Genomic DNA, 13,473 nt, shown 5'->3' with positions numbered 1-13,473 from the left:
AAGACCTAAAACCCCCCATCTAGCGTATTTCCTTCCAGAAATCGCTTATTTTAAGGCTTTTATTTCTCACCACAAGCAGCTATTGAGTGGTTTAATTTGAAACGCAATTATGCATATGAATCTGCAATTTTTCTCGTGTTGTCGAGATTTGCACCCAGTTCAGCTAAAACGTGCTAGTAGCTGCGTTTATTTCTATAATCCTTTCTCTTGGTTGCTATAGCAAAATAGGTAAAAGTGCTATGGTTTCTACTCCTCCTGATATAAATGTTGTGCGGTGAGTCCATTTGTCCCATCCCTTGAATTTGGCACCATCATGTACTATACTACACCCAATTCTTCCTTGTATTCATTTCAGGATGGGCTGTTTAATTAAAGTCCAATGGACTATGTGTGTGACTTGTTTCTTTGTTCTTTCCCAAGTTGACAGTGTTTTCTGGACAAGATGCAGGCACGCCAATCACTGCACTGGAAGAAATATATTATTGTCATTCCTTGGCGACTAAAATCAAGAACAAAGAAATTAGGCAGCATTTTCATATAATCCCTCTGCACGCATGTCTCAACACAGCGTTAGATTGATACTTCTACGTCAGCTGTATGACTAGTATGCCCAGTCATTCTGTGGAGGTTATAGGTGGAGTTTTCAATAACTATTACTAATGCAAATGAAAGTGGTGGATTAGTTCTATTACATTGCTCATACCAAGTGTCAGCCGCCGATTTCTTTGTTGCTATCATTAATTTCTAATCGAAGGCATGCTATGTAATGGAAAGAAAAATATTCTGTCCAGCTACAGAGATCTATTTTGTTCTTCTAATTCGGCTCTCTCTAAAAGATGAGTCAGATATAAAATGTCTTGCTCGGCTGGTACTAGAATAAAACTGAAATATACAAGTAATCTCTCTCTTTTTTTAATACTAGTTCTGTCCAGATTGAAAGCAAGCGTGTGAAATGCCTTGGACTGGTTTTCAAAAATTGCATGACTATAGGTTATTCACATTTACCTCTTCAATAATTTAGAATCACAGAAGAATGAAACTATATCATCTCACTCACATGTGAAGATCAGATTTACTATAAATTATACCTGCTTTCTACAAAATGGGCTGGAAGGGACAAATCCTGCCGCTCTTGCTCTCTCGGGCACATCTCCAACTGACTTCCCTGGCAATTTTGCCCGAGGAAGGGCAGCAGAATGTGCCTCTAGATGGTTTGGCCACGTCACTTTTCTTAGAGGTTTTATCAGCGCTTGCCCATGTACTCATCTGCTTGGGGAGTTGCAGGGTTTGTTTCTCCCCCCCCCCCCTCCCATGAATTGAAAGGAATAAATGCTATCTTTAGTTTTGCACTGATACATTGATTAGCCGCAATAACCCCAGTCGTTAGCAGCTTTCCTTGGCGTGCTCCTGGGGGTTCCTGAAAGCTCTTCTGTATAAAACAGGGGTTTATATATAGTCCCTAAAACCCGAGATTTTTATTTCTAGCAGACAATGCTCTCTAGTCAGTGTTTGTATCTGAGGCAAGTAATTGTGCTCCAATGCTTAAATAAATCATTGATGGGTGAAATTACACATGCTCACTTAAAGTGTAATGTGATTAAGAGATCATGGGATTGCAGTTAATATGTTGGCTCGCAGCTTCTGGACCCCAAGTCCTGACACCAGAAATCTATCAACTCCAACTTGTCTTTACATTTCTAGATACTGTTCCCGTTGACATGAAATCAGGGCTATTCCGAAGGGGTTGGGTTGGTTTAGTTTTCTGCAGGGACAAAAGAAGGTGAGGGAAAGGATAAGATTTGTTTTATTTTTTTAAAAAAAGTTAAATTAAAAAAACCAGCAAGCGAGTGGCTGGAGCGGTGGCTGCAAGCTGATTACCTCTCTGAAAGCTGCTCCATTTCCTACACATTGGGTAAGTCCTTTATCATGGGGTGGCACCGGCTCTGCCTGCAGCTATTGCTTGCCTCAAGGTAAGAGCTGGGATGGCAAGCGGGTTCCTATCAGACTTCATAATAGCGCTGGGTTCGCCACAGCTGCGCTATGACCCTTTGTGACGGAGCGGATCGCGCTCAGATGGAATAATGTCCTTCTTTGGGGTGTGAAATTACCATGTTTATTAATGGAGCTGGGCGTTAGAGTTACCCTTTTTTCTTTTTAAGCCATGAAAATTTGCGATTCAGGGCAAATGGCTCTTTCCCTCCCAAAGTGCCGAGGGTTGAATTTACCAGGAGCTACAACAAAACCGGATTTATTTTTCTTTTCAGGAAGAGTCCAGTGTTGCAAAACAGTTCACAGCAGATTATTTCAAATGATAGCAATGGGTAGGGGATCTTTTCGAAGTACCACAAAGCCATCCCCTAAACAAAGGGGCATCCGTCAGAGCCCCAGACAGTTTCACCTACAGTATTAAATCTTTATTAAAGGGAAGTGCGTCTTTTTTAAATGATGTAGTGGGTTGTGCATGTCTACTGATTTGGGGAGGGGGAGCATTGGATTTGGTATAGCTTGAAAGGTCTGTCTGTCTGTCTTATATGTGTATCTATAAATCTATGGTTACACACACACACACACACACACACACACACACGATCTATACAAAAAGAGACATTTGTTATAAACGTCACACAGACTAAATAGATACTGTAACAGCGTCGACTGATAAAGCTACCTGGAAAGGATCGCAAGCACAATAGAGAGAAAAGATCTAGCTTGCTAGAGTAAGGATGTCTCATATCTAAACACCTGTTCTAAAAGTAGGCTATATACGCACACGCACAATCATACACCTAGTCATTTATGATTTGCGAAAACGTTTGGCTCCCAGCTGGGTGCCTTTGTGTGTCTAATGACTGTTCAGGTGTTCGTATTGTACCATAGGTTAATCACTTTGTTTGCTGCCTATGGCCCTTCGCTGGTCGAGAGCGAGTAGGTGCACTCAGATAAACACTCATAACTGCAAAGTACTTGTACAGCAAGTGTAGTAGGCGATTCATGACTAAAGATTACGGTTTCCCTCTCTCCTTCAGTGGCAATTAGGCTAGTTACAAGCTAGCAGCAGTATGTGTTTCTGGCCCAGGAATACTTGCATTTAACCTAATTAGAGCCGAGCTTTTAAAAGATCGGAAATAAAAACACCTTTTTAGTGCTCTGATTTAGCAACTTCACATTTAAAACTCACTTTTTCGCGAATTTGTTCCTGTTGAGCTGGAGCCAGAAACGCAGAACACGAGGCCCCCGGAGTAGAGTTGCTTTTTCATGCTGAATCACGTGGGTTTAAACACATGCGGGGAGGGGGAAAATGGGGTTCTGGGATAGAAGGGTTTGGCTGTGTCTGTCTCAGACCCAGGTAGGCAGACATGGCCCCTTGGGCTATCGTTAGCAAGGGCTTCCTTACGCAGTGAGACTTGACTCCCGGAGGATGGAGGGCAATAAAAATATATGAAACAAACGAACTATTAAAGAAATGGAGCAAGTAGTTTGTCTTGGGGGAAACTAATATTAGGAAGAGTATCCCAGAATTAGCAAGAGGTTTCTATTTTATATGCCAACGCAGCCTGCTCCACCTTAAAACAAACTAAACTGCTTACGCGGCTGAAATCAACTCACATGTAAAATCCGGTTTTTCTATCTTGGTCCACTCACTGAATACTCTACATTTCGGTGCACACGCGCGCAAGTGCACAAATGGGTGCAGAGAAGGGGTAGAATCTTCAGCTATCATGGAGTCTGCTTTTTGGGTGATTTATTCTGTAAACATTTCTATTCCTAACAGTGCTGTCGACTGTAAACAAAGAGAAGTAAAATAAGCTGCATGGATGGCTCTGGGTTAAAATGTACCTTCCACTAAGAATCCTTTCCGTTCAGACGTTCTCTACATGTGTGTCTGTTCGCTTGAATCAGTACAGCCCAGAGTTAAGCTAAATGACTTTGGTAAACCACATTAAACACTTCTATACCCTGCATACACGTTAATGCCTTTCATCCTCTTCCTATATTAAGTAAACACGTCTATTTTCAATGAAACAACATCTTCACAGAGATATTTTAGCAGGTTCCCAATCAATGGGCAAATTGGATATTTTACAGCTCAAAACCTAACATGCTAACATTTTTATTTTTATTTTTTACTGGGTAATCACAATTATCCTGGGATTTTTTTTCTCCTCCTGAATGACATTACAAAGAATTTTGTTAAAGAAAGCCAGACTAATTGCTGCCAGAAGACTCTTTTCATAGAAAAGTCTGGTTTTCATAAGGCAGTTTCTGTGGGTGTTGCGGTTAAATCTAAACCTAGAGAAGGTTGAGGTTTTTTTAAGTAGATGTTTCTCAGCAGTGGAAGGAAGACAAGGAAGAACCATAGTTCAGTAAAGATATTCAAAAAAAAACAGGGGGGGGGGGGGAATGGACAGAAGGAGAATGCCAAGAAGCCAAAAAGCCTTTTCCTTTGCCTTAACAACACCAGCATTTTTATTGCTACAATACGTGACAAACTTCTTTTTATAAAACACGTATTCGTTTCTCCTCATGAGATAAACTTGTTACTGGCTGTACTCCCGCAGTTCTTATTCTGGCTTCAGTGGGAGTTTTGCTCCATCAAGGCTTCAGAGCTGGGCTTGTATGAACTCTGCTGAACTCCGCACAGTTGTTCTAAAGTACAACGCTCTCATCCTGAAAGTACGGCGTGTCTATCGCACGGAGAGAGAGGGGATAACTAAAGTCGGGACTGGAAAATTCAGTATGGGAGAAGGGTCAGTATGAGGTGTGGTGCCCTTTCGAGAGGAACATCCCGTTGAAGTCCAATCGGGCACAAAATAAGAGACAATCAAATCGGACGGTGTTTGCCTAATAAGCGGGCTACATGGGCGGAGTAGACAATTTCACGTGGTCAGACACTGTAGTAGTGCACATTACAGTTAAAAGTCACAAAGAGACTGGAGGCAAAACTATCGGAAAACCTCAGTCCTCACATGACGAGAAACTAGGGAAGAGGGAAAGGGCACAAAAGCTCTTCGGACATAGGGGCAGTGATTTAATTCAATTATTTATTGGTTAAGCCAGAACGCCATGCTCCCCTCCTCCCCCCACAAGCCAGGGAATTTAGCCGCATTGGGCTAGTCTGGTCCCTGCCCCGAGGAGCTCACAATCTAAGCATATATGAAAAACCACAACATGCGGGCATATTTAAAAAACAACACACGCAAAATTCAAGGACCCAAATACAGTCTTGAATCAGTAGAAAGTAGGTTAGCGTTCTGATCCCTGTCAGTCTTTGGCTAAGCACAGAGCTCTCTCTCCTCAAATAACCTAGAAGTGGAAAATCTGGGGGAGGACCATTGCTGTTGCACACTTTAACACACACACACCCCTTTTTTTTTAATCGGATCAAGGCCTGATAGGAGTGGATTCATCCCTTGGAGGCTCAGTAAGGAAAAGTTCAGCTGAACCTGCCGTGCAAAATTTCAAGGTAGCGCAAAGCGGGCTCTTCCTCAGACCTTTTCTGAAGGGGTGTTTAGATCCTCTCTTGGATTCCTTATTTAACTTCCTTGTGGCCAAAGATTGAAAATCCTCCCCCCGCACGCGCGCACACACACACACACACACACACACACACACTTCCTACGTGGGTCTAGTAGCGCCTTCTAAAAGGAACCTTGCATCTTTAACAGAGACGCACCAAAAAGTGTCTCTCTGGAAGGATGCTGAAGTGAATGGTGGAAGGAAAAGACAAGACAGACTATCCCTAGAACAACAAAAAACTTAAAAAACAATACATGGTCTGGTAGCACTTTAAAGACTAACAAAATATGTAGATGGTATCATGAGTTTTCGTGGGCACAGCCCACTTCTTCAGAGGACAGGAAAGAGCATGATACCATCTGCATGTTTTGTTAGTCTTTAAAGTGCGCCCGGCCTATTTGTTGTTTTTTAAGTTTTTCCTGTTAGGGACTAACTCGGCTACCCCTCTGAAGCCCTGGAACAACGAGCAGTCCTGGGGCACCCTTAGAGCCTAACAAATATATTGGATCATGAGCTTTCGTGGGTAAAACCCACGAAAGCTCATGATCCAATATATTTGTTAGGCTCTAAGGGTGCCCCAGGACTGCTCGTTGTTTTTACCCCTTGAGTTCTTGTCCCTATTTCTGTTTCTGTGCCTCAACCATTACACAGAAACATGTAACACAAGAGAAGACCCTGGCGGGGCACAAGCTGGAGGAGGAAGCTCGCAACTTGAACAAGTTTCTTTACATATTGTCATCTCGATCCCTAGTTTCAATATTGCCACAATGACACTTGATGACTTTTCAAAGGGTGGGGGGGGGGGGGGGGGGAATTAAAGCTGTCCTAGGTTCACCGCCGTGTACTAATGGTGCACATCTCGAGCTTTGATTTGCATTTCTGCCAGAGGGACCACCTTCGGCAGGGATTTCTTTCGGTTTTTTAAGAGCTCACTTTCTGCATTAGTTGAACTGGCGTCTCCAGTCAACATGTCACCTCACAATAGCTAGTGGGCCAAGGATGGGAAACGGCTTGAAGTCCAACTCGTCCTCAACAACCACACCCCTGTCAGTGACAAGCGATACTCCTTTCCAGGCTGCGTTACAGCATCAGCAACAAAGCATTAGAGTTGAAGGTTTAAAATTCACAACCGGAGCCCGTGTCAGCACTCCGGGTTTCCTGCCCCTGAAAAAAGAAAAGAATTCGTTGAAGGAGGGTTTGTGCCAGAGCTGAACACTCTTTCTAGCATCGGCTGTCGCGAAATAAAGAAACACCAGGCTAGCTCCGAGGCATGGTCTCTAGAATCGGGACATTATTTCTGCAACAGTCAAAATCGAGGCCAATCCAGTCCCGTCCTGCTCTCTGACCCCGGCACACCTGACAGACTCAGAGAGGGGACACGGTTAATCAGTTTCGTTAAGCAACTCAGTGGGAAAAGGGGAGGGGGGGGGGGAGTTGCCACAATGCCTCTCTGCCTACAGTCACTCTGGGGTGTGTGTCTGCAGCGCTAGGGATGCGGGTGGCTCCTGGAGAGGTTTTGTTCCAGGCTCCCATCATTTGCTGGGGCTGGGATTTGATAAAAGGAGACAGTCTTCTGAAAAGCTGTGATTGAAATGGCGTGTGCCAAGCTGATGGGAGCCAACGAGGGACAAAGCGCCGCGAAGCCATGGACACTCGAGCAATTATTCCTCCACGCTGAAGGTGGATTAGTGCAATGGAAAGCAGCATATGTTTGGCCTGGGGCGGCACTCCCCCTGGCTGGGTTTAGAGAATGAGAGCGGAGAAAGAGGCTGAACCTGGAATATCAACTACACTCGGAACAGCCTCCCTCCCCCCCCCGCTTCTTCTCCCCTGCAAAAGTATAAAGGGGGGGGGGGGGGAGGAGGTTAAAAATAAATCAAAATCCGCGGGGCCAAAGGTGAAAAGCGCCTGGAATGGGACAGTGCGAACAAATAAGCCGCCCCTTCTACGCGAGTGAGCGGTGTTTGAACGCTGACAAATCAACGGGGTTAAACAAATGAGCCACCGGGAGAAAAAAAAAAAACCCCAAAAGCCAGAGGTACTTTATGCGGAGGGTGTTTGCGCGCACACAAAGCTGTGGGTCAGCTGAAGTATTGCGGTGCAATCGGCACATAATTACTTTTAAGGATCCCATTGAATCATAATCGATATGGTTTCAGCGATCCCGCTAGCAAATGAAATATGCAGCCCGCTGCTTTGTTTTCCGCGGCAGGAGCGAAATGTCTGAGCCTACCATACCGATTGGATTCCCCCCACCCTCCGTTTCTTGTCTCCCTCCCAAATTATCCTGCAACACTAAGAAGAGTCCTTTCAAAGAGCTGCCAAAGGCCTGGGAAACAAACTTTAATTATTTAGTGAAAGAATGAATTCAGTCTCTTTTCCAGTAGGTGTACTTTTAAAGTATGACACGGATTTCCAGTGATCTCAAAAAAGGAAAGAAAAAAAAAAGAGGTCCCAAATATGGTTAGACTGGGGAGAGGACTTAAACTCCTCCCCTCCTTAGCAATGTTTCGTTTCAGCTTAATGGGGCCTAGCATTGAATGGCTGCTGACTATCTATTCCATCCACACTACTTTCCCCATCTTCTCTGATAAGAAACAGGACTATGTAGCACTTTAAAGACTAACAAGATGGTTTATTACGTGATGAGCTTTCTCTGATAAGGACAGGGAGTCATGTCCATCACCTGTAAATTTCTAATTACAAGCCATCCCCTGCCACATTTCAATCTACACTTCCTCTGACAACCAAAAAATAAAATCAAGTCGCTGATCTCCTGTAACAACTAAATCTAGAGAAAAAACAGACTATTTCTTAGGAATATTCTATGACATACACATAACCCAACTTTCCTTTATAATGTTTGTTTTGCATGATAAAGGTAACAACCAGAGTATATAACAATCAATAATCAATAAAGGGTGTTAGAAATGGGTAAGGAAGGTTAAACCAGTGGGTTGAAAAGAAAGCCTTGAGATACATTGTAGAGAAGGAAGAAAAGTAACCTTAGATACAGAATTTCAAAAGAAAAAACCCAGTACAAAGAATTTTGCCCCCAATAGCTACAAAAGAGTTCTTTCTTCAAGCATATTCTCCACATTGAGCTTTGGTAAGTGCCCTTCCTCAGACAGACCTCAACTTTTTTGAATAGGGCATGTGTATGGGGTTAAGAGAGGACATCATGATTTAATAGCCTGGAAATAGAAGCTTTAGCACAAAGTTAAACTATAATAAATAGAAATTAATGTAAGATAAACATAAATCCTTATGTTTAATGTTGTAAATAATTCGTTTCATTGAAAATAACTGCCCCACTATTGATAATATTTCTGTCTCTGAACTTGCTATAAAAAGATTAAATAATAATCTTACAAAAATAAAGAGACAACAGTGGAGTTATCTGGAAAACAATGTTTTTACTGGATCTTTTGTCCGGGGGGAACCAATGAAAATTGCCATACAAAGTTCACTTTTTATTTAGACTAAGATTGTACATACACACTCGAATTTGAGTGGTTGACACAATGGTATTTTGGAACAGGTTTAATTTTCAGATTTCACATTGAAATATAAAGTGATTGGCATTTCCATTATGCAAGCAAAACTAACTTTAGCTAGAAACCATCTGCCATTATCTCAGTGCACTTGTTGAAATTTGTCTATGCAACCTAGCTATGGTTGCTTCAATAACCCTACAGTAGGAAAACTTGAGGAAAATACAGTTAGTGAAACAGAGCCCCCGTTTAGAAAGGTTCTTGGGCAGCTGAGTAGCCACATTTAAATCAATGGCTTACCTCCAGTGATTAAAGTTTGACACCAGTTTAAGAATGTTGTTGAATCAGAAAGGAACTAATAAATTTCCATTAAAATTATAATGCATTTTTCTTAAACAATAAGCTTACTATGGTTTTCTATCTTGTTTTCTGCTCCCTGTGATAATGATCTAACACTTCAGTGTTGTAAAGTTGTTAGAGAAGAATAGTTGGCTGTGTCCTTCCATTTAATTTGCAGCCACTCCACATCATAGTTCCCTAACTAAATTGGTGGTAGTGGTGGAACACTGGCCAAAATAAATCAGCTGGAAAATATTAAGATTGTCTTTACATCTGCAGTGGCATCAATTTAATATTGAAGCCTTATTTAAGGATAAAAAATGAAAAAAGTCCTTACATGCTATTATAATTGCCACTGTATAAGTAAAAAAACAAACAAAAATCCCTTTTTATCCCATGCTCCTTGTTCTTGCCTCTCCCTCAAAAATCCTATAGTGCACATCAAGTTTAACAGTTAAAATAGATACATTGAAATTAAGTGGCATATGTTTTAATTTACAAAGGGAGGATATTTTGAATTCTTTGAAAGGAAGTTATTAAGAGTGACCAACTACATAATCATCAGTAATCACTTTATATAAAATCTACTCCCATGATCATGTTAATCTGGTGCTATTGCAAGATTGTTTTTCTGAGTTTCAGGCTACTAAACCAAATATTGCCAATAGGGAACATATAATCTACACATAAATGATTTCAGAATTCAAGGTTTGGGGGATTTTTGGGGAGGCGGGAGGGCTTCCATTGGCAATAGAAAGCAAGAACACATTTTACTAATCCCTGATCATTTTTATGGTCATTCTTGCACCTGTAAGCCAAATAATGAAGCCATTTGTTATTTATATTGCACTTTTCTTTCCATTCTAGATCTATAACAATCTGACCTTATTTTATAGCCCCTGACACTGCCCAAGATTTGCATGGACTTCCAGTAATTGAAGGATATAGGATAAAATCTTTAACTGGGATGAAGCAGATGTTGGCTTCATGCTGTCCTCTAACTTGATTATTCTTTGGACACGTTAGGCAAGCATTAGTGATTGATAATGACGCTAATTAACCCCTTTCCTTTCCAAAACAGTAAACCCACTGCCAGCAGAATGCTGCAAACAACAGATATAAAACACTGCATATATAAATGTTGGTTTAAAGAAGATAATACAACTTCATTGCTGTATGTTCAAGAACATTCACTTCAATAGAAAATTAGTAATGTTGAAAAAGTAGGTGTTAGGTGTTCCTTTTTCTGTAAGGCCATGAAAAAATGTCATAAATGTCAGTTACAATAAAGTTACCAGAATATAAGAAAATGCAGATTATTTCACTAGTAACATTTTTTTCCATTAATTATGTTTATTTACTTTTTTCTTTTTGTCGGTTTGTCTTATCGGCTAGGAAGGGCTTCACTTAATTCTTCACTTGTGCACCATTTGTTGCTATAATTCCACTTTTTGAAAACCATCTGTGATGTATACACTATTCTGAATTTGGATTCAGCTGAGACATTAAATTGTGTGTGAGCTAAAGAGGAAAGGAAAGAGCTGCATATTAAGGAATTTAGAGTTTACGCAAAATACGAGTAAACAAAGATTTGATCTGATTAGGCAGTGGAATTTATCACGGACAATGAAGAAATCTCCTTTAAACGTAAGGATTTTGATAAATGAATATTCCTTGCAAGTGAATAAAATGTATTCAATTAACTAAAAACCTCATGCACTTCTGAACTGAAGTGGAATCGACTGTAATTGATTTATTTGAAACCAGAGGTTAAGGACTGAATTAGCTAAGTACAACTGGGTATTTCAAGCCACTGACTTCTCAAATGTCAAATCCCTTCTATTTTAAATATTATTTCAGCTGCAGGGCATTGCTGTCCTGATGGCTGTTCCACCAGTTAAATCTCAAATTATATTAATATTCGATTTTTGGAGGTGGGATAGATTATGATTTAAAGAGTAGGGTGCTAACTATTCAACTCCAAGGAGCATTGTGTTACTTTTTTAAATAGTACACATTAGACTAGCATGTCAGGAATGGTCTAGAACTCCTGTACACACAACCATTCATGCCAATTTCAGCAAATCAGTAAAAAAGAAAAAAAATGTTGCTACTATATAAAAGCATTACCTAGAATTTTACTGCTGAGCATTGATCACAACATTAAAAATGCACCCAAAGAATGCTAAAGTAATTAACATGTTTTAGTAACTGCATGTTGGTCACCAGAAGCCAAAACAAAACAAGTATAAATTTCCATTATCTTCTGCAAACTCCTCCTTTAGAAATAATAATAAAGAGATCTAAACAAGTTCATTTAGTTTCTGTTTTTTGATGGGCGCAGGGGATTGTGCAGCATAAAGACATTGAAAATATTCCACTGTAGACTAAAATAATTAATTACATTTTTAAAAAAAACATGTATTATGGCATTATAATGATCTGGCATAAGAGGGCTTTATACATTGGCCAGTATAAAACAATTATATTGGGTCAGGTTTCAAAAAGTAACCTGCCTCTGTAAATCCAGATATGAATGAATGGTATTTAATAAGATTGTTTTCGTTTTAAAATGAGTATTTATGTGTTGCTGTGGAAAGAGCAGCAATGTATTGCTGTTTATGGATGCAATTGTGCCTGAGGTTAGGATCCCACACACAATCTGAGATGCAGCCAAGAAAAACAGCCCTGATAGACAATGCTTCACTTCACCTGCTACAATACTGTGCATTTCATTTATGTCAAGAATATGTACAGTTAGGGTTCATTCACCTCATTATTTTGTTACATCTACTTTCCAGTTAACCAGTCTCTCTTGGAAATAATAAATAACTGTTTGAAAAACAATTGCAGCTTTGCATTCAGAAGATCTACTTTCAATTTGTATTAAAAAATATCCACCATTTTTATGAACTGGCTGGCATTCTAAAATAGAATTTAGACTCCACCAACTCTCTTCTGCTTGGCAAGATTGATTTTACACTGCCTTCTAGAAGTAGATTACCAAAACAAAATGAAACATCTTGGACTTTATCTAATGCTTTGCTTCACCAGTCCTAGCAAACATCACACTATATGAACAAATGTTAATTCTCATTGCAGATTCATTGTAAACACCTCACAGTTAACCTCCTCCATTTCTGTCTGATGAAAAAAACCACCAAAATATCAACATCACTTACTTAGAATGCAAAATCTCTTTAAAGACACCTTCACATTTTAAGCTATATTAATAAACCTTCTTTCACATAATACAGTGCAAGAGATTCTGACTTCTCTGTTTGGGCTGGACAAAAACTAGTTAAAAGTAAAAATTCTCTCACTTGATTTATGAAAACAGATCTACAATTTGTACGTGCTTTAAAAAGGGTTTTAGAAAATTTCTCTTTTAAAAAAATGCAGAGTGGGGAAGGAAGAGCGTAGAATTTTAAGGTTAGGATTTCAGCTATCGTAAAACTACCCAGGTCATCTCAGCAGAAGTCAACCAGTGTGTTCCATTAAAGTAGAAACCATTGTGATGAATTTGAAATAATTTGTCTTTTACAAGACTTAATTCCAGTGTAGAAATATTTTAGATGAGTTTACCTGCCAAAGACTATGGAGCAATTTAAAAAAAATTACTGTTATTCAAATCTATAGGTTGATAGAACCACATTTCACAGCAACTAATTTTCAGCATTTATTTGATACTGATTAACTAACATTTTAGTTTTTAAAATGTTCTTCCTAAGGCAAGCGTTAACATTTTTCATTCTCACTTCTCATCATTACTAAACTGTACAAAATTATATTATGTATATATGTATAATTTTGTGCAGTCTATATAACTTATTAAACACAAATAAAAACCTAGAGGGTCAACATAAATAAAATAAAACTTTATTTTTTAAAAATAAAATTATGTTTTGGTAAAAGAAAAGATAGCGTGTCATTTCTTTGCTAGTACAGACAATTTTTTATCCAAAAGAATACATTGTGTTTTATTGTGTCATTTGTCTGAATACAGACTCAGTGGAATATCTAAATGATACCCTGCTCTGAACTCCAAGTTGAAAGTAAGTTTTTATTATACTTGAGGGAAACAATGGGTTCAGCTGCTTATTGCAAAGAGCAATTGTCAAGG

At 39.6% G+C, this 13,473-nt stretch overlaps 1 protein-coding gene across 1 annotated transcript in view; it reads right to left on the bottom strand.

The window, feature by feature from the left end:
• The window catches only part of LOC102458814 (uncharacterized), a 492,720-nt gene extending 489,482 nt beyond the window's left edge, over positions 1-3,238 (bottom strand). Inside the window, exon 1 of the mRNA XM_075919824.1 lies at positions 3,179-3,238. The gene's annotated coding sequence lies outside the window, so the exon portion shown is untranslated. The remainder of the gene's footprint in view (positions 1-3,178) is intronic.
• Positions 3,239-13,473: the final 10,235 nt, after the last annotated feature.

Source organism: Pelodiscus sinensis, chromosome 2 (genome assembly GCF_049634645.1).
Source record: "Pelodiscus sinensis isolate JC-2024 chromosome 2, ASM4963464v1, whole genome shotgun sequence".
NCBI classification, from domain to species: Eukaryota; Metazoa; Chordata; order Testudines; family Trionychidae; genus Pelodiscus; species Pelodiscus sinensis.
This window is presented reverse-complemented; position numbering and strand designations above follow the sequence as displayed.